Source organism: Eumetopias jubatus, unplaced genomic scaffold (assembly GCF_037043125.1).
Source record: "Eumetopias jubatus isolate StellerSeaLion01/CBP00866 unplaced genomic scaffold, mEumJub1_p1.0 scaffold_2, whole genome shotgun sequence".
In the NCBI taxonomy this organism is placed as follows: domain Eukaryota; kingdom Metazoa; phylum Chordata; class Mammalia; order Carnivora; family Otariidae; genus Eumetopias; species Eumetopias jubatus.
Genome location: NW_028274808.1, coordinates 145,450,586 through 145,476,479, shown reverse-complemented (window position 1 = coordinate 145,476,479; position 25,894 = coordinate 145,450,586). Strand labels below are relative to the sequence as shown.

The 25,894-nt window shown below is 37.2% G+C and overlaps 3 pseudogenes; 1 reads left to right on the top strand and 2 right to left on the bottom strand.

Moving 5' to 3' along the window:
• Window positions 1-1,449: 1,449 nt before the first annotated feature.
• LOC114206709 (small nuclear ribonucleoprotein-associated protein N pseudogene) lies at window positions 1,450-5,384 on the bottom strand (annotated as a pseudogene).
• A 182-nt stretch (window positions 5,385-5,566) lies between these two features.
• LOC114206710 (SNRPN upstream reading frame protein pseudogene) lies at window positions 5,567-25,389 on the bottom strand (annotated as a pseudogene).
• Window positions 25,388-25,894, top strand: LOC114206799 (small ubiquitin-related modifier 3 pseudogene; annotated as a pseudogene).

Genomic DNA, 25,894 nt, shown 5'->3' with positions numbered 1-25,894 from the left:
AACAAATAAAAAGTCATTTTCATCACATCATATGCAGGGTATATGTAATTAACACGATTTATCACTGTTAATGTTAACTTTAATCACTTGGTAGAGGTAGTATTTTAAAGGTTGGTCCACTATAAAGTTAATGTCCCCTCAAATCCTTTTCACATTGTGTTCTTTGGAAGGAAATCCATGTACAGAGCCCACACTTACAGAGTACTTATGATCCATCTCCTGAAGGATGATGAATGTACACAAATTATTTAGGCTTCTGCATTAGAGATTTGCCTCTTCTTCCCCATGCATTTATTTGTGCAATCATTTATGTCAGTAGGGGCTCATGGACACTTATTTTACATTTTGTGTAATAATCCAATGCTACTTTATTTTGTTCCTCAGATTTCTCAGCTTTAGATTTTAGGAGCTCTTTCACTTGGCTTCTGTATCCTATTGACAATACACCCTTCAGTGTGTGTGGGTGTGTGTTAGGACTTCCTTACTTTCTGACACTATAAGAGAGACGCTCTAGACTCCTGTATTTCCCACCTCAGTAAGTAGAATCAGCCATTTCTACAAGAATGCTGCTTTTTTTAAAATTGGAGAATGGTTTTTAGAAGTGAAGATCTGATAGTCACTAAGTCTGGGTGCTTCTAGGTTCTCTCAACTAACAGAGGAAGTATATATGTGACACTATATATGCACAGATCTATAAATATTTCTCTATATAATAATCTATATCTGTATTAAGCTAAACATGGGTTCACACGGATGTCTCCAACCTTAAGAGTATATTAATTTTCACTGCTTTATACCCCAGGACTTCACAAAGCCTCTGTATACCGTGTACAACAGACACTTACTGGATAATTGCATGAACAAAAATATTCTCTTTTATCATCTTCCCACTTCTGGGCTCCTTTGTTGATTTTTATTACACCCTAAATTTAAGTGTTCTTTAAAAATACTTTCTGTGTAAAAGAAACTGAAATATGATGCTTATTTGTGTGGATGTACCTGCGTCATCTGAGGATATGCGTACCTGCCTCTCATTAAACCACCTGCTGCAAACTCTTTCATTCTTAATGCAAGAGGACAAGTCTTCAAGGTCTGGCTTTACCTCTCATTTATACTTGGCTATCCATCTCTTCTTTCTTCTTCTTTCAGCCTAGGGTAGTCTATCCTACACTTGAATGTGGTGGTAACTTAGGTTCCACTTCTCCGACCCCAAATTTTTGCCTAAATCTTAATGTCTTCTTCATTCCACTGAGAGTCTAGGCTTTTGACAAAATGCAGAAGGATGGGAACACTATTTCCACTCTGATGTATCCATGCTCAAAAGCAGTAGATGAAGAGCCTAATAATAGAATGGGTAAAAGCACAAAGTTGGAAAAGAAAAAAATTAGTGGAAACACATTGCCACTCCATACATTTTGTTTCTAAACTACAAATTCCAGTATTGCTATATCACTTCTGTTCTTCCTTGACTTTTGTTTCCCACAGATGGTCTTCCCCATTGCTGCCAGTTACATCTTCATTCTTATACTCATAAAGCCTTTTGTGTTTTGCGGTGGTTTCCTGCAAAGGTTCTTGGCATTCAAGGTCTCGGTAATATGGTCCAATTACCCATTGCATCTTCTTTCCTATTGGTTGTCCTATGTAAACTATACAGTATTACACAAAATGCTTGATAATCTGAAAACTAGCCCTGCACATTCCTGGCTCTTTGCTTTTGCTTTTACACTTTCTTTCTCCTGGTGTTAGTTTGACAGGTATTCTTTTGACCATACTCTCTCTTTTCTCTCTGGTAGTTTCTAGGATTTTATAACTGAAGTACTGCATTTCACTGTGTATCAGAGAATTACTTTTGTTTGGTACTAAATGAAACCTCTAAATCTGAGGACTCTCTTGAAGTTTCTAAATAGCCTTGATAAGTGGCTGATCTCCATCTCCCATGGGTTTTGAACAAATTGCTCGAAGTAACAATTGAGCCCCAAATGTCAACTTTATTATATAAAAAGGCCAGGGTAGAGGTTAGTTAATTTTATATTAGCCTAGTGTGTATGCTAATTATTGAACTCCAGAACTGGCCACATTTTTCCTCTCAGGCCCAGACAAGTGGACCTCACCAGATGAAGAGTCCCTCCCGGTAGCGAAGAAGAGTTGCTGGCCTGAACATGCCTAGTGATTTTCCTCAAATACACTCAGTAGGTAAATCACTGTACTTTGAGATGGTATGAATAGAGGGGCAGAAGGAGAACAGAGGGAGGGAAAACCACTCCTACTCTGTGTCTTCCTCCAGAAAAAAAAGAGACACCTGTGCTCTTGTGTCTCTTCACTTCCAGAATAAACTTAATCTATCAAATGATTTTTTTTTTCATATATCTCTTCCTTCTATTTTCTACTTCTAGGATGTCAGATGTATATTGGAGCCTCTCAATTCCTTCTACATGTGTCTCAGTTTGTATGCTATTCTTATTACCTCTTTGCAATGCATTTAGGTAAATTCCCAATACTCTTTGCCCACACATTTTCTTATTTATTACCTGTTGAATAAAGATTATCCCATTGTGGCAAACACTTTTGAATAAATGTATCTTCTTCCTTATGAATACAAATTGTATTTCTTGGTTAGGGGGAAGGAAGCATGTGTCCACCTCCACAGAGAGACTCATTTTCACATCCTCTTTTATAGCTTGTGAGGTTATTGAATTCTGTCCAATATAATGTAGGCAGAAGTCTGTTGGGGGCTTTGGGGAGATTTGTATTTATTAATAATGGAGTTGTTGGACCTAATTTCATTGATTACTGATCCAATTTTAAGAAACAACTACCTTTACACTTTTTAATGTGAAAACAAACCTGCTTTCTTTATTGGTCAGTGACCTTTTAACTTCTGTGAATTGCCTTTTAATATTCTTTGTCAAATTTTCTTTAAAAATTATTTTTTGTCCTACTGATAAACAGATACTCTATATGCACTTGGGATACCAGTTCTTTGTTAGTTTTATGCATTGCAGCTAATCTCCCATTCTGCAGCTCGTGTTTCTATTTTCATTTTTTTAAATTTATTTATTTTAGAGAGAGGGTGAGTGTGCGTGCAAATGGGGAGAGGGGCAGAGGGAGGGAATCTCAAGCAGGCCCCCTGCTGAGTGCAGAGCCCCACACCGGGCTTGATCCCAGGACCCTGAGATTATGACTGGAGCCGAAATCCAGAGTTGGCCGCTTAACCAACTGAGCCACCCAGGCGCCCCATACATTTTCTATACAGTATTCTTTTTTTCCAGAAATTTCAAATTTGGTGTGGTTAAATATGTCAGTATTTTCCTTTTTGTATAGGCCTTTTGTGACTTGTCTAAGAATACCTTATTATTCTGATAATGGACATAATATTCTACAATTTTTCCCTCAGTTTAAAAATTTTGCTTTTCTCTGGTTACTAGGCCATATAAGATGAATATTTGTGTTTGGTGTGAAGTAAGATTTATTTCTGGGCTCTGTTCCATTCTAATGATCATTTTGTCCATTTCCACAAGAATATTGTTTTAATTACTATAGATTAATTGTCAGTGTTGATCATCTTCAAAAAACTTTTCTCTATTGGACCTTTAATGTTTCCACATGAATTTTTAAGTTCATCTGTTATAAATTCATGTAAAGTTTTGTTGATATTTTTCTTGAAATTTCATTGATTTCAGAGTTTGATTTGGAAAGAAGTTTTACAATATTGTGTCTTTTAATCTATGAGCATGGTATAGCTCTCCATTTCTTAAGATTTTTTTTTGTTCTATAATTTTGGTAATAATTTTTTGGATGTTTCAAACATTCTTCTGTGATTTTATTCTACTTAGTTGATTTTATTCCAACATAATTAACAATATTTTGTTGCTATTGATGATGGATACTTTTTATATTACATTTTAAATATGTGTCACTTTTATATAAGTTTCCTATGTTGATCTTGTGTTCAGAGCCCTTAACAGAGTCTCTTATTCTAATATTTGGTCCCTTGAGTATCTTTGATTTTTTTTTTGTAGACAATTGTACAAATTAATTTTAGGTTCTACATTCTAAGATTATATTAAATTAAAGGATGTATTGCAATAAGGAGCTTGGAGGGAGACAGTGTAGGGCTGTTACAGTGGCTCAGTGGTTTCATTGAGGACCAGACTTCTAACTTCATGTCACTCATTGTCACAACATTGCTTTCATCCTCGTTATTACAAGATGGTCACTGTACCATGAGGCATAAAGTCAGCATTTGGGTCAGTAAGAAGAGAGAAAGCTAAAACTACAACAATCTAGCGTGGGCCTCTAGGACCCCGACCCTTTTTCAACCCAGAGGGGACTGCACGTAAGCATAGTTCTCTCTAAGACCTTGCCTTTCCCACTCTGTACTAGGAAACAGTTTCTTGCCCTGTTGCAGGCAACTCCCTTTCCCAGGCAACACCAAATAACAGTTGCATTCAAGTCCTGTTTACCTGGTATCCAAATGGTTTAATTATCCTTCAAAGGTCAGGGCTGCTCTTACATTTAGCCTTTGCTCTATGGAAAAGGAGATCTAAGAATAAGATAGACTCAGTACAAATACAGAAAGTAAAAATGTTAGCTTTTTATTCCTTCCTCTCTACTAATGCATGCCTTTAAAATTTTCCTTTTCCCCTTAATAGAGCTTACTCCTTAATCCAACTACACATATATGACATTGTGGAGTATTTCCCAAATTCTGTTGTAAAGAGACAATGCCCATGATGGGATATGTGTTACCTAACACTTTCTAATTCTCATAGCTCTTATTTGCCTTTTTTGGGAGGTGGGCCCATAGGTGGTCTCATACAGGATGGAGGAGCCATAATGCCTAGAGGTGGTGGTGTTCGGCCCTCAGGAGTGGGTGGGGTCCCCCGTCCTGGTGGGAATTGAGTTGGGGTTCCAGCAATGCTAATAGTAGCAGCAACTGCATCAGCTGCTAGAGTGCCTCTTCCCTGTGGAGTCATTAGCTGTTGGGATGACCCCCCCAACCCCTTGGACAGGGCCTGCTAATCCAGCAGGAGCCTGGGGAATTGGACCGCTAGCTGGCCCTCCTCTACCAGCTGCCCTGCCAACCCCAGGGCCTCCTGCAGCTCCAGCAAGTGGTACCTGAGCAATGGCAGTCCTTACACAGTCATGGAAACCAAGTTCTCCCCACATAGCAACACCAGACCCAAAACCCACTTTTCTTCATGCTCTGGCTCCTTCACATTCTTTGGCTTGATCTTCCTGAATCCATCACAGTCACAGAAGATCAAGTTCATAGGCTTGTCAAAAGCCTTAAAGGTACCCCGTGCAGATTTGGCCATCTTGCAGGTACATCTCATTCTGTGGTCAGTGTGCCGGGGCATCTTGCTGCTCTTTCCCACAGTCATGGTTGTTGTTTCACCAAATCCAATGTCCGGTTTCAGGATCCTTAAAACGGAAGGGGAGGCTACAGATAGAGGTATGACACAGGTTCTCCTATAAACAATGCAAGCTTGGGGCAGAAGCTTCAAACAGTAGATGGAGCCTGGTTTTTCACTTGGAAATCGGCTAACACTGTTCCAATATTGCTTTAACCATCTCTTGGTGTCTCAGCTAAGAATGCCTGTCTCTCTTCTGCCTGGAAATCCAGCACAGGTACTTGCTGCTGAGATCGCCTTGCATACAGCTGACACTCTTGGAAGCTCTGTGAGGCTGTCCTTCTATGTTGGACTTGAACTTCCCCCTCTGGTACATGCTGTGCCATTCTGTAGTCTGTCTCAGGTGTAAGCAGTCCCTGGCTCGCTCCGTCGTGCCCTGCAGAACAGACCATCAGGCATCTCTGGGGACCGCTCCACTCTGCCACCATAGGTTACTTTTGGCTCCAACCGTTTAGGGCAGCAAACTCTGGCTAACCACACAACTTGGATTCCAGCTCCCTGTTAGTGCCAAGGAAGGAGGCTAGCCCATACCTAGCCATGAACATTGACATGGTAAATCTTGCAGCTTGCTTCTGTCACATTCGGCAGTAACGGCTGGTGTGGGACCGCAGCCCCTGATCACACCCAGCATGGGCTGGTTACCCTTCCAAATGCAAATGTGGGGGTGTCAGGAGGAGCAGCTGGATCCACATTCTCTCACACTGTATAGATATGATATCACAACGTGCAATAACATCAGCGGGATGATTAGGGTTTTTTACGGAGCTCTCTGGAAGCCCTTTGGCCCAGCCGTTGGGCTCCCCCCTGGTGGATGTTGATGATTGGTCCTGCCAGGTGGCCCTGCGCTGCCAGTCTTGTGACAGGCAGTGGAGGCCATGCAAGCTTGCTGCTGATCCTGACTTGCAGAGTTTTTCCCCAGTGCATGCCCGTCCAGCAAGCCTTGTGTACCTGCCATCTAGTCATTTGTCCTTGTTTGTCGACATTACTAATTTATTGCTTCTTGTAATATTACAAGAAGCAATTACCTAAAAATGTAAAATGAACTATCTTGCTAGGATATTGATTAGTAAATTCCTCTTTACAGAGCACAATAATGCTAAATAATCATGGCTTGGCATTACCGGCCCTGTGGGGATTTAGGGCTCTGACCGAGGCCCTCATCGAAACAGCAAGTCGTTTGGCTCTGTCCCTAAAAGGTGAACTGCGTGTTGTCTGCCTGTCTAGCTGCTGTCAGTATCCTAGGAATCTGGTGAGACTTTTCACCTTTCTTTAAAAATTTACAGATTTATTTATTTATTTACTTATTTGAGTGAGCACAAGCAGGGGGGAGAGGGAGAAAGAAGCAGACGCCCCACTAAGCAGGAAGCCCAATATGGGACTCAATCCCAGGACCCCAGGATCATGACCTGAACCAAAGGCAGACACTTAACTGACTGAGCCACCCAGGCACCCCAAGACTTTTCATTCACCCTTTAACATATTATGGTCTCACTTCTGGCTTCCTTCTATTCCACCATTTCTTGCTGTGCTGTTTTGGTTCCTTTCACCTTCCAGAAGCGAAATTCTTTACTTTCTCCTTCTGTACTAACACTCTAGTAAAGCCACAGTTTAGTTCCTGCTAGGCTATGTTACTATGTTTTCTTTTTTATCTCATTTATTTAACATTTTCATCAGTTTGTAACAGAGGTAGTGTTAATATTTCATGTTGACCTCTCTGTGAATTTCAGGCATACTTATTTTAAAGTCTCTTTTCTATTGTTTGAGTTTCGCAAGCTACAATTATTTATATTGTTGCCTTATCAGATTTCCTTATGTGATTTGGAATTTTAGTTAGGTCTTTAGTAGGAGGTTGGCCTCTTATCTTTTTTACTTTGTTTTTGTTCACCCTTCTCTGTTCTCACCAGTCTTCTGAGGCCATGGTCTAGGACAGGCTTTTTATCAGTGGTCCAAGACTTCCATCCTGCCTAAGATAGACACAGATGCTTACATATAGAAATACTGGCTCTTCAATATTACAAGAAAAATAGATTTTGAAAAATATTTTATAAGATATGATTACTATCTAGAGAAGCAAATAGAGATAATAAGAAAACCATTCAAGTTAAGGTAGTCATTTGTTAAATGCCTAAACAAAAATCCATGTTATCCTGTATATATCCATTCATCATTTTTGAAAACACATAGAAAAATAAACCCATAGTAAACGTGGGATGGGACCTTGGAGTTATTGAGGAATTTTAACACATTTTTGGAAGGTGACAAACAGACGAAAACTTATTTTACAAATGAAATAAACTGAGCTGAGGAAGCCAGAGATATGAACACATACAGAAGTATTGCACTCAAATTTGGATTCAAGGGGTTCCTAAGTGGCTCAGTCAGTTGAGCCTTGGACTCTTGATTTCAGCTCAGATCATGATCTTGGGTTCTGAGATCAAGCCCTGCATAGGGCTCCCTGCTCAGTGTGGAGCCCGTTTGAGATTCTCTCTCCCTTTCCCTCTCCCCCTCCCCCTTTGCTCACATCCTTTTTTTTTTTTCCTTAATTTTAGTATACACCTAAGGCTGAATTTTGCCTTTATATGGTACATTATTATATTAAGTATGTAGCTTCTATTTCCACTTAACCAAGGTAGTTTTATTTATTTTGCTTCAAATTTTTATTTAAATTCTAGTAAGTTGGGCACCAGGGTGGCTCAGTCATTAAGCGTCTGCCTTCGGCTCAGGTCATGATCCCAGGGTCCTGGGATCGAGCCCCGCATTGGGCTCCCTGCTCGGCAGGAAGCCTGCTTCTCCCTCTCGCACTCCCCCTGCTTGTGTTCCCTCTCTCGCTATCTCTGTCTCTGTCAAATAAATAAATAAAATCTTTTAAAAAAATAATAAATAAATTCTAGTAAGTTAACATATAGCGTAATTCTCCTGGTTTCAGGAGTAGAATTGAGTGAATTTTAAAGATGTGGATGTTGAATATTGCCGAACATCCATTTGTTTAAAATTTTTTATCAGATCTATCGAGATGCTGTTGTGTGGATAAATTTTCTCTTTTAAATATACTTGACTTCTTTTTATGTGCATATATTTCCTAATTTTGAACTCTTTTTATTCCTTGAGTCAACACAATTTGTAATAGTTTCAATATACTGTTTTATACTATTTTGAAATAATTTCACACACACAAATAGTGCAAGAATAACACACAGAATGCTTGTATATCTTTCATCCAAACTCTACAATTGTTAATATTTTTCTTAAAATTTATTTTTTAAAATCCCAGTATAATTAATGTAGTGTTATACTAATTTCAAGTGTACAATATAGTGATTCAGTTTTATACCTCACTCAGTGCTCATCACAATAAGTGTACTCTTAATCCCCTTCACCTATTTTACACCCCACCAGTAACCACCAGTTTGTTCCCTATATTTAAAAGTTTATTTTTTTGTTTCCTTTTTCTCCCTGTTCACTTATTTCTTAAATGCCACATATGAGTGAAATCATACAGTATTTGTCTATGACTCACTTCACTTAGCATTATCCCCTTCCAATCCATCCATGTTGTTGCAAATGGCAAGATTTCGTTCCTTTTTATGGCTGAGTAATATTCCATTGTGTATGTATACCACATCTTTATCCATTAATCTATGGAAGGACCCTTGGGTTGCTTCGTATCTTGGCTATTGAAAATAATGCGATAAACATCAGGGTGCACGTATCCCTTTGAATTAGTGTTTTCATTTTCTTTGGGGGAATACTCAGTAGTGGAATTACTGGAACATATGGTAGTTCTATTTTTAATTTTTTTGAGGAACCGTTATACTGTTTTCCTCTGTGACTGAACCATTTTGCTTTCCCACCAACAGTGCATGAGTGTTTCTTTTCTCCACATCCTCAACAACACTTGTTTCTTGTGTTTTTGATTTTAGTCATTCTGACAGGTGGCTAAATGAGGTAATATCTTGTGGTTTTGATTGGCATTTCCCTGTTGATGAGTGATGTTGAGCATGTTTTCATCTGTCTGTTGGCTCTCTGTTTGTCTTTGGAGAAATGTCCATTTCTTCTGCCCATTTTTAAACTGCGTTATTTGTTTTTTGGTGTTGAGTTGTATAAGTTCTTTGTGTATTTTGGATATGAAACCCTTATTAAATATGTCATTTGCAAATATCTTCTCCCATTCAGTAGGTTGTCTTTTACTTTTTTTGATGGTTTCCTTTGCTATGCAGAAGACTTTTATTTTAATGTAGTCTCAATAGTTTATTTTTGCTTTTGTTTTCCTTGCCACAGGAGACCTTTCTAGAAAAATATTCCTATGGCCAATGTCAGAGAAATTACTGTCTGTGCTCTCTTCTAGAATTTTTATGGTTTCATGTCTCACATTTAGGTCTTTTATCCATTTCAAGTTAATTTTTGTGTATGGTGTAAGAAAGTAGTCCAATTTCATTTTTTCACATGTAGCTGTCCAGTTTTCCTGAAACCACTTGTTGAAGAGACTTTTTCCCATTGCATATTCTTTCCTCCTTTGTCAAAGATTAATTGACCATAACATCATGGGCTTATTTCTGGGGTCTCTATTCTGATCCATTGATCTATGAGTCTATTTTTGTGCCAGTAACATACTGTTTTGATTACTACAGCTTTGTAATATAACTTGAACTGGAATTGTGATGCCTCCCATTTTGTTTTTCTTTTCAAGATTGCTTAGCTATTTGGAGTCTTTTGTGGTTTCATACAAATTTTAGTATTCTTTGTTCTAGTTCTGTGAAAAATGCTGTTGGTATTCTGATAGGGGTTTCATTAAATCTGTAGATTGCTTTGGGTAGCATGGACATTTTAACAATATTTTTCCAATCCGTAAGCATGTAATATCTTTCCATTTGTTTGTATCATCTTCAATTTCTTTCTTCAGTATTTTATAGTTTTCAGAGTATAGGTCTTTCACCACCTTAGTTAAGTTTGATCCTAGGTATTTTATTATTTTTGGTACAATGGTAAAGGGCTTGTTTTCTTAACTTCTCTTTCTGCTGCTTCATTATTGGTGTACAGAAATGCAACAGATTTCTGTATATTGACTTTGTATCCTGTGGCCTTACTGAATTCATTTATTCTAGTTTTTTTGGTGAAGTCTTTAAGGTTTTCTATAAATAGTATCATGTCATCTGCAAATGGTGACAGTTTTACTTGTTTTAACAATTTAGATGCCTTTTATTTCTTATCTGATTGCTGTGGCTAGGATTTAGAATACTATATTGAATAAAAGTGGTGGGAGTGGACATCCTTCTCTTATTACTGATCTTAGGGGAAAAGCTCGCTGTTTTTCCTGTTGGAGTATGATGTTAGCTGTGGGTTCTTCATAGATGACCTTTATTATGTTGAGGTATATTTCCCCTAAACCTACTTTGTTGAGGGTTTTTATCCTGAATGGATATTGTAGTTTGCAAGTGGTTTTTCTGCATATATTGAAAGGATCATATGGTTTCTTTTATTAATGTGGTGTATCACATTTGTTGATTTGAGAATATTGAACCATGCCTGCATAAGTCCCTCCTGAATGTGATGAATGATTCATTTATCGTATTGTTGCATTTGGTGTACTAGTATTTTGTTGAGGATTTTTGCAGTTATGTTCATCAGAGATATTGGCTTGTAATTCTTTTTTTTTTTTTTTTTTGTAGTGTCTTTATCTGGTTTTGGTATTGGGGTAATGCTAGCTTCATGGAATGAATTTGGATGGTTTCCTTCCTTTTCTCTTCTTTGGAATAGTTTGAGAAGAATAGGGACCACATTTTCTTTAAATGTTTGGAAGAATTCACCTGTGAAGTCGTCTGGTCCTGCACTTTGTTTTTTGGGAGTTTTTGATCATTGATTCAATTTCATTGCTGGTAATCCATCTGTTCAAAAACTCTATTTCTTCCTGATTCAGTTTTGGGAAGTTATTGTTTCTAAGAATTTACCCATTTCTTCTAGGTTGTTCAAATTGTTGGCATACAATTTTTCATCATATTCTCTTATAATGCTTTGTATTTATGTGGCACAGTTATTAACATTTACTCTGTTTACCTCATATCTTCCCATTATGATGGGCATTTCATCATTCTTTCTACATTTATAGTTGGCAGCCTACCATTTACTTGTTCAGTTATTTATTTCAAATTTCATTATTCTTTCTACATTTATAGTTGTAGTCTACCACTTACCTGTTCATTTATTTATTGATATCAGTATAAACTCATGAATTTTTATTTTATTCAATGCTTTTAATTCATTAGTATAATTATTTATTTCAGTGCTTAAATTGTTCCAGCTTTGGCCATTGTGAACCACTTCAAGCTAGAGGAGAGATAGGAAATCTAGAAGGAGATGGAGTTGGGTAAATGCCCTTCCCCTTTGGGGAAATGAGGCTCTGGACTTATATCCTAAAGAGAAAGTCCCATTATGGGGATGGGTATGGACATATTTCAAAATGATTATTTTTCTTCTCGCCATGCCAGACACATAAGATTTTATTTGGCTATTTACTGTGAGACCTCAGAATGTTTTCATTCACATGCTAACACACACTCAGCCTCTAACAAGCAATTTAAATTACTATTTAGGTGTTCCTCTCCAATTATGGCTCCAGGGGCTTTTGTTCTAGATAATTCTATCTCACTTCTGTCTCTGTATTTTCCTCTCTTTATATTTTGGAATAGCAGTCTGTCATGCAACCTTGAGTCTATGATGGGTCCAAGAAAAGTTGTTCAGAGTTTTCTTGTTGTAAGGATGGGAGTGACAACTTCGGAGATTTTGATGTATCAGAGCTGAAACCTGAGTCTGTGAATTGACTTTCTTTTAAAATTTTATTGAAGACTTAATTTTGTTACGGTAGTTTTAGGTTTACATCATAATTGAGAGGAAGAGACAGAGATTCCCCATTTACCTCTGACCCCTAATGGGTGCTTACCTATTATCAACATCATTTACCAGATTTGTTACCAATTGAATTGTATACTTAATATCCAGGTGCTTTAATGTATTTAAATTATTTATCACAAAAACAACAAATACAATATATGAAGGGAATAAAAGAACAGGTGAATCAAATATGAGTATACTTCCTATCTTTTGTTTTCCTTTTCCCTCCGAAATGTGAATGCATTTTTAGATATAAAAATAAACTTTTTATAAAAAAAAATAAGCACACAAACATTATAGTGCAACTCCTTTTATTGTCTCCGTTTTACAAATGAGTCAGTCCAGAGGACAGTCCTGTGCTCATCGTGCTGGATATTGGGTCACAAAAAAAGATGATAGGGAAGAAAACGGTAATTGCATTAAGTAATGCAAAACATTAACTACAATAACAAATCCTCCTGCTTTGTAAACTTGACTTTTTCTCATAAGTGCTGAGCTTCCTTTACTTAATTTGAGTGTAAAGAAATAAATTTAAACTGAAACAGTCAAATTTGACAAAATACTAAAGCCTAAACAACTTTTGAATAAGCTGATACTCTCACAACACTTAAAAATTATACGATCACATTGTTACCTACTTGTTTTGATCAAGTTAAAGAATGGAATCATAGGAGTTGATAAAATATAGTACAATTCAATATTAAACCCAAGAAATTTGTTGACTTGGTGAACCTTGTACAAACATACCACATTATCAATAGGTTAATCAATTGATTATCTTAGCTAATTTTTAATATACAATGGCTCAAACAATTCCAACAGAATTACAAGGAAGGGAAATAAATTGAGCCATAGTAAACTGAGTTTTCTGTTTTTATCTATGTTAACAGGTCTAATCGTGGCTAAATGTAAGGATGGTTAAATATTAACTTCAGTTAAATTCAAAATGAATTTTACTTTATTGTAATGTCAGAAGCTTCTAATGTCAATTTAAAAAATAACCTACAATTTTTATTTATATAAATTTTCAAATCTCTTTCATTGTGTACTTTTTATTTGGATTCCTTCCATCCATATTTTACAACAGTAAGATTATCTCATAGTAATATTATAATACAAGTTTATCTTTATTTTAACTTTTTGTGAACTTTCACCTAGAATTCAAGTATACTTTGCTTTTTCAAATTCCTTCACTTAGCAAATCTTATTGTCTGGAAATAACATCTGGATGTAAAGGAAAAGAGGAAGTTTAATTTTTTACTACTTCTGTTAAGACAGTATTTGTTTTGAAACAAGGAATGAGAAGCAGATATCTTAAGTTATGATATTGGTTCCAAGAATCTATTGAGGGAAATGTTTGTTACATAAGACATTGCTTGTTTTTGTTTTGTTTTGACAGTATAGTAATTGAGGAAAAGACACTAGACAAGGGGTCAAATGTTTTAGTTGGGTTACTTACTATGTTTGTCAAATTATACAAATCATTGAAAATACTTTGGGACTTAGTTTATTCATTTATAATAACCTTACATTATTAGGGCTGGTTTTTGTTTGTTTTGAGAGAGAGAGAGCGCAAGAGACAGAGAGAGAGAGAGAGCAGGAGCAGGGGGGAGGGGCAGAGGGAGAGGAAGAAGCAGACTCCCCTCCCTGCTGAGTAGGGAGCCAGATGCGGGGCTCAATTCCAGGACCCTGAGATCATGATCTAAGCTGAAGGCAGACGCTTAACTGACTGAGCCATCCAGGTATCCTGTTAGGGTTTTTATATAAAATATTGTCTAGCTATCAATTTCTGATTGGATGTTTCACAACCTCCTAGCTAAACACAAAGTCAAAAACTGAAAACCTCAAAACATTGAAAAATAAAAATAAGGTAGAGATATTAAGTTGGTGGTCTTTAGATATCCTTCCAAATCAATTTTTCTGTTATATGATGTTTAATGGTCTAACAACATTGCAATTTCTTTTTTTTTTTAGATTTTATTTATTTATTTGAGAGAGAGAGAATGAGAGATAGAGAGCATGAGAGGGAAGAGGGTCAGAGGGAGAACCAGACTCCCTGCTGAGCAGGGAGCCCGATGTGGGACTCGATCCCGGGACTCCAGGATCATGACCTGAGCCGAAGGCAGTCGCTTAACCAACTGAGCCACCCAGGCGCCCAACATTGCAATTTCTTAGGGCTGCATTTAACCTTATTGTGTGCCATTATGATCCTTTAAAAAAATTTCAGCTGATATTTGGTTGACTTGTAAATCAATTTGAACTGGGTCATTTTCTTCTTTTTTTAAAATTTAATTTAATTTTTTATTATCTTTATTTTTTATTAAGATCTAATATTTATTTGTTTCAGGGGTACAGGTCTGTGATTCATCAGTCTTACACAATTCACAGCGCTCACCATAGCACATACCCTCCCCAGTGTCCATCACCCAGTCACCCCATCCTTCCCACCCCCCTCCACTCCAGCAACCCTCAGTTTGTTTCCTGAGATTAAGAGTCTCTTATAGTTTGTCTCCCTCTCTGGTTTCATCTTGCATTTTCTTAAAAACTTTGATACATACATTCTAAAAAAGGTATATGTGTGTAATTTCAAGTATTTCTGTAAAATTTTAAGCTGAGGATATTATTTGGTATTACATTAACAGCAGGATTTATTCAAATAATTTTCAATAACAAAATGGTATGGTGTGTTCAAATTATCCTAATGTTCATCTAACTATAGGCTTATGGATAAGAAATGTTTTAGAGTTTATATGCATGATTCTCTGAATCAAAGCAACTAAAGTAGACTTAATACTTGGGGATTTCCTTCTGTACTATAATTTGAATGCATTTAGACATAATATGATTTCTGAGGAAGCTATTATGAAATATAGCATTAAAATTTCACTGGCTTTCTGTTTCCAACCAAGTCAGATCAATTGGTATAGAAATTATTCTTCTCTGTAAAACAACTAAAAAACTGGATGGAATAAGACAGCTCTTTTCAGACTTTGGACAGCCAGCAGTGAAAGACTGTGCTCACTGAGAGAAGGGGAATGAATAAGGTGAGTTCTACACTTACCCTAGCTTTCTGGCTAAAAAATTTTTTTGGCCTGCAGCAGAAGGATATGGACGGTGCTACACCTGGAAGTTAACTATTCTTTTCACAGCAAGTGCTTTCCTGAAAAGAGATCTGAGTGGCACACCTCTATGACTACCACCATCCACACCTTAGACATTGTAGTTCTATTGTTCCATAGATGTTCATCGAGCAGCTCCACGTAGGTCTTTCTTTTGAAGGGGAACTTAGAAGAGAGGGCTTAGTGAACTAACTGCAGACTCTGTCATTGAGGTTGGTTTTGGGGCCCACACCAGTACTGTCTCCCTCCACCACTATCCATTCTAAATCCTCCTCATTCTTAGGTTTTATCTGCATGTCTTGTTGGCTTACCTGTTGGTGTGAGCCAAACTGTCATTCCTGAAGAATCTCAGTTCTTGGAAACTATTCACTTTTTAGGCATGTGTCCATTCAGTTATAATTGGGCAAAGGAGTCCCAAGAGAGACTCAAGTGGATCAACTGAGTTTTACACATTTTTTTCCCACTTTGTAAAAGCAGCACTACCTCTTCTTTGTGATCAAGGTAAATTATTCCTTCCAAGATTTTGACTCCCTTTCTCACTTGCTGGTTTCCAAGCAAGAGAAGTTCAAAATGCCCAAGGGACAGCCTCAGCTTATAGTTCAAAAAGACCCTCACTATGTCTTTTGGCAAGGTTTCACCCTTCTTTTAAGGATCAGAACCTCTAATTGTACAGAAACCAGAGATGTGGGATGAGAAGCACAAATTCCCCCAGTGAGTCATTGGGAGTGAGGGTGAGTGGAACTACTGGTACTTCCACCCTTTGGTTCCTGGACACACAGTGTCTTCTAGAGAAATAGCCACATAGAGTTTTTAGCTGTAGTTCATATACTGTATTCTGAAGGGTATTCTACCATTCTTGAAGCTATTGCCTCTGAGCTGGAGCTTTAGCTGCAGGTTCAGCAGGGTCACTCCAATGTTTATTACAGCAACTGGTATGGTATGTCACAAAACCAATGGATCTCATAAATGTGGGCCTACTTTTTCAACACTTTCATTGTGAAATGGGTGCCCTGGTCAAATGCTTTGTTTTGCAGGATTCTAGGCTTGTGAATTTGGCACTCTGTAAACCCATGGATAATGGTCCTGGCTCAAGTTCTACAGGGAGAGACAGTGAGACTATACCTGCAAGTGTATTTTTTTGTGAGGAAGAATTGCTTTTCCAGCATGGGAGAGGCCAAAAAGAATAAACTTACCACCAAGCAATGAGTTGGCCTACTTGAGGAAAAGTGCCATATAGGGGACTCAGTGTTAGTGTTTATTGCCGACAAGTTGGACATTGAGACACGGCAGTGGCTAAATTGGCTTTATTAAATGGGGTTCATGCTGGTGGTCCAATATGAAACCTAGGTTTCTACCACTGTGGCAAATCTGTTTGCTCATCATGCTAGTTCTGGGGTGGCCAATGGGAAAATATGGCTCATATCAACTGGCAAGTTCATTGTTCGGTGGTTCTTCCATGACAGGTACTTTCTAAGATATGTTAATATGTGATAGTAAACTCTTGGCACTTCGGGCATGTTACCATATGTCCACCCATATGTTTCCACTTCAGAAGTCTTTGTGTCCAATATTCCAGTGTTTTCCTTCCACATTCCTGGCCAGCTGGCCAGGCTTCTGGTCATGTTCCAGAAATTTATGTACAGTTTTCATCTCAGCCAGCTTCTCTTTCCACAAAGTGGATGCCAGATGCACCATTTAAAGTCTGTCCGTTGGGAATGTTTTCCTTATCATTGTCTCTCAAAGCCACCCTTGCATGTGGCTACAATTCAGCTGCCATTCATTTTTGACTTACACATATATACTGACTTGAACTATCTGAAATGCATATAGATCCAGATAGATCAATCTGAAAGCATTTTTCCTTCTTTTTTTCAGCTGGACCTATAGAACACTCCCACCCTCATGCCTATAGATAGGAGCTAAATGTGGGGTGCTGGTGCAACTCTATGGGGTAAAATGGGGTCTGGGCTGTCTACTCATGTATTCTTTTAATGGTCTACTGCTTACAATATCCGTATTTATGACTTGGTTCATTTACTCCCTTGTTTTGATGGAATGCAGCATCCAGAAGCTTCAAGAACAAGTGCAAAGGAGATAAATTTTTGAGAAATTTCATGTATAATTTGATGCCTTTATTGTCTCCTTGCACTTGATTGATATTTTGACTAGAAGAGTGTTCTAAGTTGGAAATCATTTTCCTTCAGAATTTGGAGGCGTTTGTTTCTTCATTTTAGCTTCCAGTGATCTATGAGAATTCTGAAACCAAATTCCTGATCCCTTGTATGTGTATTTCCCTGATGATTAGTGATATTGAGCACCTTTTCATGTTCCTGTTGGCCATCTGTATGTCTTCTTAGGAAAAATGTCTATTCAGATCCTCTGCCCATTTTTTAATTGGATGTTTTTGGCTATTGAATTATAGAATTCTTTATATATTTTGGATATTAACCTCTTAACAGGTATATGATTTGCAAATTTTCTCCAATTCTGTAGGTTGCCTTTTCATTTTGTTAACTGTTTTTTTTTTCTTTTCTGTGCAGAAACTTTTTAATTTGATGTAGTTTCACTTTGTTTTTGATGTCAAATCCAAACTCCTCTCCAGACTGATGTCAAAGAGATTTTTCACTGGGGTGCCTGGCCAGCTCAGTTGCTGGAGCCTGTGACTCTTGATCTCAGGGTCATGAGTTTGAGTCCCATGTTGGGTATGGAGATTACTTAAAAAAATCTTTAAGGGGAACCTGGGTGGCTCAGTTGTTAAGCGTCTGCCTTCGGTTCAGGTCATGATCCCAGGGTCCTGGGATCGAGCCCCGCATTGGGCTCCCTGCTCGGCAGGAAGCCTGCTTCTCCCTCTCCCACTCCCCCTGCTTGTGTTCCCTCTCTTACTGTCCCTCTCTCTGTCAAATAAATTAATTAAATCTTTAAAATTTTTTTTTTAAATTTTAAAAATCTTTAATAAGAAGAGCTTTTCATCTATGCTTTCTTCTGGGAGTTTTATGGTTTGTGTCTTCATCTTTTTTAAGAACAGAAATTTTTAATTTTGGTGAAGTCAGATTTTCCCATTTCTTATCATTTATGCTTTTTGTGTGACCTATATATAAGGTCTTTTTCTTTTAACATATACTGTATTATTTGTTTCAGAGGTACAGGTCTGTGATTCAACAGTCTTGTATTAAAGAGGGCACATTCTGCATGGAGCACTGGATGTTATATACAAGCAATGAATCATGGAATACTACATCAAAAACTAATGATGTAATGTATGGTGATTAACATAATAATAATAATAATAATAATAATAATAATAAGGTCTTTGCTCCAAAGTGAGTTTCTTCTAAAATTTTATAGTAAGAGCTTTTACATTATGTCCATGATCCATTTCAAGGTAATTTTTGTTTATAATGTAAGGATCAAGTGGGGTTTTTTTCCCCCACACATATATATGGTGTTGATCAGTTTGTTGAAATGACTACCTTAGCCCCACTGACACTTTACATTGGTACTTTTGTCAAAAATCAATTGTCCATAATAGGTATGCTTATTTCTGGACCATATTCTGTTCCTGTGTCACTATGCCTATAGTTTTTGCCACTATCATACCATCTTGATTATTATATCTTCACAAGCTTTTCCACAAAGAGAACTGTAAGTCATGGGCAAATTCTATCAATCTTCTAAGAAAGAAATATCAATGTTATGCAAATAAAAATTAAAAAAGGAAAAAACACTAACTTGTTTTATGGAACCAGCATAATCCTTTTATTATAACCTAACAAAGGCACTACAAAAAAAATTACCAATATTAATTATAAATACAGATGCAAAACATCCTTAACAAAATAGTAGCAAATTGAATTCACCAATATAATATTAGTTAACAAATTTGGTTTGGGTTTTTTGTTTTGTTTTGTTTTTTAGCACTTCAAAAAATGCCATTTCATGGTGTTCTAGCTTATGTTGTTTCTTAGGAGAAGTTGGCAAACTATTTTTGTTTATAAGAAGTGATTCTTTTACTCAGACATTTTTTTCTGGTTTTTGCTTTGTTACAGTTTGATTATGATGTGACTTGATCTCATATTCTCTGTTTATGTAGCTTAGAGTTCACTAAACTTTTGAATCTGAGTTTATAGTTTTTATTAAATTTAGAAAATTTTGGCCATAATTTTTTCAAAACTTTTTAATGCCCCTTTATATCTCTCCTCTTCATCTAAAACTCCTATTAAAAGTATATTATTTGAAAATCATATATCTGATATGGGGTTAATATCCAAAATATATAAAGAACTTCTACAACTCAACACCAGAAAAACACAAACAATCTGATTAAAAAATGGGCATAGGACCTGAAAAGACACTCTTTCAGAGAAGACATATAGGTGGCCAACAGACACATGAAAAGATACTCAACATCACTAATCATAAGGAAAATGCAAATGAAATAGAACCACAATGAAATATCACCTTATGTTGTCTGAATGACTAGAATCAAAAGACAAAATATTAGTGTTGGCAAAGATGTGGAGAAAAAGGAACACTTATGCACTGTTGGTGAGAATATAAGTTGATGGGGCCACTATGGATAACTTTATGGAGGTTCCACAAAAAGTTTAAAATAGAAATGCCATACAGTTCCACTACTGTATATTCACCCACAGAAAACAAAATCACTAATTTGAAAAACTATATATGCCCCAATATTTATTGACCCATTATTTACAATAGCCACGATATGGAAGCAACCTAAATGTCCATTGATAGATGAAAGGATAAAGATGTTGTATATGTACACACACACACACACACACACACACACACACACACACACACACACGTACTGGAATATTATGCAACCATTTAAAGGATGGGATCATGTCATTTAAGACAACATGGATGGACCTAGATAATATTATGTTACATGAAATAAGTCAGACTGAGAAAGACAAATACCATATGATTTCACTCATGTGGAATCTGAAAAACAAAACAGATGAATAAACAAATAGAATCAGACCTATAAATACAGATGAGAAACTTATGGTTGCCAGAGGGGAAGAAAGGTGGAGGGATGGGCAAAATGGCTTAAGAGGAGTGGGGAATACAGGCCTTCACCTATGGAATGAATACAGCACAGGAATAAAAGACACAGCATAAGGAATATAGTCAATGATATTGTAATAGCATTGTTTGGTGACAGGTGATGGCTACACTTGTGGAGAATATAGCATAACATGTAGAGAAGTTGAATTGCTGTTATACACCTGGAACTAATGTAACATTGTGTCAACTATATTCAAATTTATTTGTTTATTTTTAAGATTTTATTTATTTGTCAGAGAGAGAGAGGGAGAGAGCACAAGCAGGGGGAGTGGCAGGCAGAGGCAGAGGGAGAAGCAGACTCCCCGCTGAGCAGGGAGCCCGATGTGGGACTCGATCCCAGGACCCTGGGATCATGACCCGAACTCAAGGCAGATGCTTAACTGACTGAGCCACCCAGGCGTCCCTATATTCAAATTTTAAAAATTAAGTATATTAGACTACTTGATTTTACCTCAAGTCACAGAGGTTTCAATCATTTTTTACCTCTGTGCTTCAGTTAGGATAGTTTTTATTACCATGTGCTCAAGGTCACTGGTCATTTTTTCAATAGTTTTTCATCTGCTCTTAATCCCACCCAAATGAGTTTTTCATTTCCAATCTTGTATTTTTCACCTCTAAAAATTCCATTTGTGTCTTTAGAAAATAATTTTTATATTTTCCATTTCTTATCTCATTATGTTCAAATTTTGCTTTAAATTTTTGAACATATATGTAATACTGATTTTAAAGTCCTTGTTTGTTAATTCCATTATGCCTTTGTTTTTGTCTTTCTCCTGAATAATATTGCCCTGGGTTCTATGTCCTGTTTTGCTACCTTTCTCATGTCTTGTAACTTTTTGAAGATATGAATGTTACACTTGTGAATGCTGGTTTTTGTTGTCTTCCTTTAAAGAGTGTTAAAGTTGTTTTGAAAAAAAAGTTGATTTACTTTTTTGTCTTTGTAGTTCTAAAATAGCCTTTACTTTAGGACTAGAGTAACATTATAGAGGCATGGCCTTTTAGGATTCAGTACTGAATTCCTATGTGTTCAGTGAGAGGTCTTTCTGATATAGTAGGGATTTTAATATCTCTCAGCAATGTATGAGGCCAGAATACTTTAGATTATAGTTATTCTTTGATTTTCCTTTGCTTGGTATGGAGTTTAACCCTAAGCAGATTTATATTAAGTGAAAGACTTAATGGGAGTCCTATTCAGATTGCTGGTGTGCTTTCTCTAAAATTTCCTCCTTTTTGGTACTTTATTTACAAATTCCAGATGCCTAGCCCTTCCCATCTCCAATCCCCATCTCTTAATTAAGTCAAACCTCTGTGCTGTAGTTGGGATCCCCCTCTGTGCACCAGGGCTCAGAAAGCATCTTTAGGCATAAAGCCAGGGTAAATAAGGGGCTCACCTTTTCCATTTTTCTTCTTTAAGGGATAAGTCTTGCCACCGCTGTTAGCTGATATTGAAAAACAGTTGTTTTATTTATTTTTCCCAGTTGTCTAATTGTATATGGTTAGAGAGTAAGTCTAGTTCCAGATATTCCATCATGGCCTTAAGTGGAATTGCTTTTGCACTCAGTTCTGGTCCTAGGGACATATTCTCAATGTGGAATTTGGTTTAATCATCTAAAACAGAGGGGCTGGAACTGCTTAATATTGCAGATTACTGGGATTTATTTAGCATCAGGAAAAGCCATAATGTTGCAGTTTCAACAAGTTTATTGCTCAATTCTTGCACACTCAAGTGGAAAACCTGTACCTCCCTAAAATAGGGAATCCTCACTGCATTTCAAAAATTTCTTGGAGAGGGGCTCCTGGGATCGAGCTCTGCATCGGGCTCCCTGCTCGGTGGGAAGCCTGCTTCTTCTCCCTCTCCTTCTACTGCTCCCCCTGTTTGTGTTCTCTCACTCTCTCAGCAAAATAAATAAAATCTTTTAAAAAAATTTCTTGGAGAGCTTTTAAATGCATTCATACCTGGGCCCCCCTTTGGAATATAGCAAGCATTTAAAAATATTGCTTGAATGAAATAATGAATGTATGAATGATTATATCCCTAAGACTAGGGGATTTCAATGACTTCAGAATTAACTCTCAACAAATATAGCCAGATTTCATGAGTCAAATTTTGCTAGAACAGATTAAATATTTGCTTATATTATTAATATATTTTTCTATAATAATAATTATTAAATGAAGGAAAAGCATATATAATTTGGAAATTCTAAACATCTGCCAGCTTACTTCTATTGTTTATCTTAGTACCTGAATTGACCCAAATTGCACTTGAATTTTCAGATTCACTTGTTTTCTGTCCTAGTGTTGCTTTGCTCAAGTGTCCATTTATGCTTTGGTTTACTCTCCATATTTTCATAGAATTCTTACCTATTTTCTTTTCCCCAAATATTAACAATACTTGCTATGAAGCTCTAACCCTCAGTGGGTGTCACCTTTATTTGTATTCTTAGGGCAGTTATAAGCAAGTGATTTAGTGCTGGGTTGTGTGTTATGTTGTACTTTATTTTTTACATAATTTATAAGGCTTTTGTTCATCCCAAACAGCAGGCTCTTTGAAAGCAGGAATCATGGTTTCTTCTTACTCTACATAGCTCCCAACCTGGAGGAGTGCTCAGTAGGGCAGCTCAAGGAAAACTTGTCAGATAACTGGCTGTTTCTTAAAACTGCAATTGGAAGTCTATAAGGCATTTTCTGGATGTCTCTTTTTTTAGGAGTATTTTTTTTTCTGGAGTATCTGAGATATGAGAAAAGCTAGTTCTCCAGCTTTAGTATAAGCCCACTTATTACTGTAGAAGATAAAAAATTTTTGGTTTGTATAGTTATAAGCATGGGTATTATGTGATAATACGTCAAAGTAATATTTTGGTAGAATATTACTTTACATTAATGTAAAAATTGTGTCATGTTCTCAGAAGCATACTTGAGATAATCATCCTAAGCTTGAAAAATATCCACTTTATTTTAATGTGACAGTGTTAATATATTTGGCTGCACTCTAGCATCTCCCTTGGGCTGAAAACATGTTGAACATTTTAAAACATTTTAGTTTTCTAACCTGTAAACAACAACAACAAAATGTTTAATTCCCTAGGGAGACATTTTATTTCTGAAGTTTCATGAACTACTCTGCTTTCTCCTCAGGGCCCACAGCACTTAAGTGGCTAGTGCTATATAATCTATAATGTGGGGTAAATATGAGATAGGGAGATTCAAAGTGATTATTTGCTCATTCATTTCTCTTCTCTCTCTCATACACACACACACACACACACACACACACACACACACACAGGAAGAGTCAACATGACTTGACATTGAAAGTATATATATGGACCTTGTTTTTTGGGAGCTTACAATTTTTTGAGCGATCTCTTATTAAGAGATGAAATGCATGAGATCAAAACTAGAGATTTAAATCACATGTGACTAGTGCAAAAATTCCATAGTCAGATAGAGGCAGGGAGAGTATTTCTGGCTTTACTTAACAGTGAAGATTTAATGGAAGAATTGGCTGGCTCTTGGGAAACAGAAGTGAAAAGAAAGCCAGTCTGTATGTTTATTATCAAATCTGTAAGAATGCAGGAACATGTACTGATGACAATAATCTATACTTAGGAATCAGTCCAGATGTGTTTTTCCCTAGCAGCTTGTCTGAAACTATATAATGGTGTGCATTTTTCTTGGAGAGGGTCTATATAATCATTTTCTAGAAAGTATAGGGTATCTGTACTGATGTTTTTATATGAAGAACATAGTGTCTTTGTGGTTTTAAAGACAACTGTGAAATAAAATTGTTTCACCTGCCAAAAAAAAAAAAAAAGGTGAAGAGAAAAATTCCTTCCAGAGGTTGCACTGTAGTAGTGAAGGAAGGGCATGGTAAAGGAGGTGCTTTAACAATATTTAACTGGCAGTAGATTGAAAACTGTATTGGTAAAAGTGGTTGCAAACACAGCTGTTATGTAAAATAAGGAGAGAGCGTCAGCAGGAACAGCAATGTTGAATTGGGTTAGATTCCATAATTAGAAATAGAATTTACAATTTAATGGTTCTAGCTGTTGACAGAGAGGTAGACTTACCAGCAGCAGATTTAAGACTTAGATTCAGATGTATTCAGATATATTCAGCAGATTCAGACTCAGATTCTTAAGTATCTGGGAGTGTGGTTGTACCATCAACAAAAATAAGGGAAAGACTTATACTGGAACAGAAGTTGGGTCCAAGTATACACCAAATTCTTACAGGGAGAACATCTCGGAGACAGAAGTAAAGGAAAAGTGGATTCTTTGATTTGAGGAACGAAGAGGAGGAAATGGGATGAAGTTTCGATCAGATGAATTCAGTCTTATTAGTAAGATTGTGGCAAAGTCATCTGAGAGTCGATGGAGATAAAAAGGTTTAACCCTGTATGAGTATTACTGATTTTTCTTTTGGCCTCAGGCATCAGTATGGCTTGGTTTGGCATTTTTACTGATCTTCTCTTTATTTAAATGTTGATAATTCTGTTCATCAGGGGATTTTCAGCATTAATTTTGATGTTTTTAAAAATAATGCATTAAACATTACTTATCATAATCACTGAGTTCTTTGACAACGAATTAAATTTTGCATCTGAGGCACTTGCCTTTATCCTAGTCCCAGCCTGGATAAAAAGCATGATTTCAGCATTGGAATGGATAGCAATTCATGCATAATAAATTAGCATATTATATGAGCACATGTTCCAAATGAACTTTAGGTAGAATAGGATTTTTAAAAATTGTGCTAAGGATTTGGGGGGCAAAGCGCGGCCCCGCGAGCAGTTGCGGCGGGAGAGCCGCGGGCGGAGAGCTTGACTCGCGGGCTCCGGCGCTGCCTGCTTCCCCGCCGCCGCGCACAGCCATGTCCGAGGAGAAGCCCAAGGAGGGCGTGAAGACAGAGAACGACCACATCAACCTGAAGGTGGCCGGGCAGGACGGTTCCGTGGTCCACTTCAAAATCAAGGGACACACCCCGCTGAGCAAGCTGATGAAGGCTTACTGCGAGAGGCAGGGCTTATCAATGAGACAGATTAGATTCAGGTTTGATGGGCAGCCAGTTAACGAAACAGACACCGCCGCACAGCTGGAGATGGAGGACGAAGACACCATCGACGTGTTCCAGCAGCAGACGGGGGGCTCGTGGCAGAGCGGCTGTCTCTGTCCCCTCCGTGTCGTCCCTGCATCTGCTGAAGAGTGAACAAGTGACCATACCCATCACAACGGAGTCTGCGGAAACCTGGGGACAGTCACCAAAATTACCTCCCTCTCTTTGACATTTTGTGAGGGCAACTCAGAACTCTGTCTGCAGGGGGGAGCCTGCAGCTGGAAGCGGGCCAGTCACACTTGTCTTTGTTGGGGTGAAGTGAGT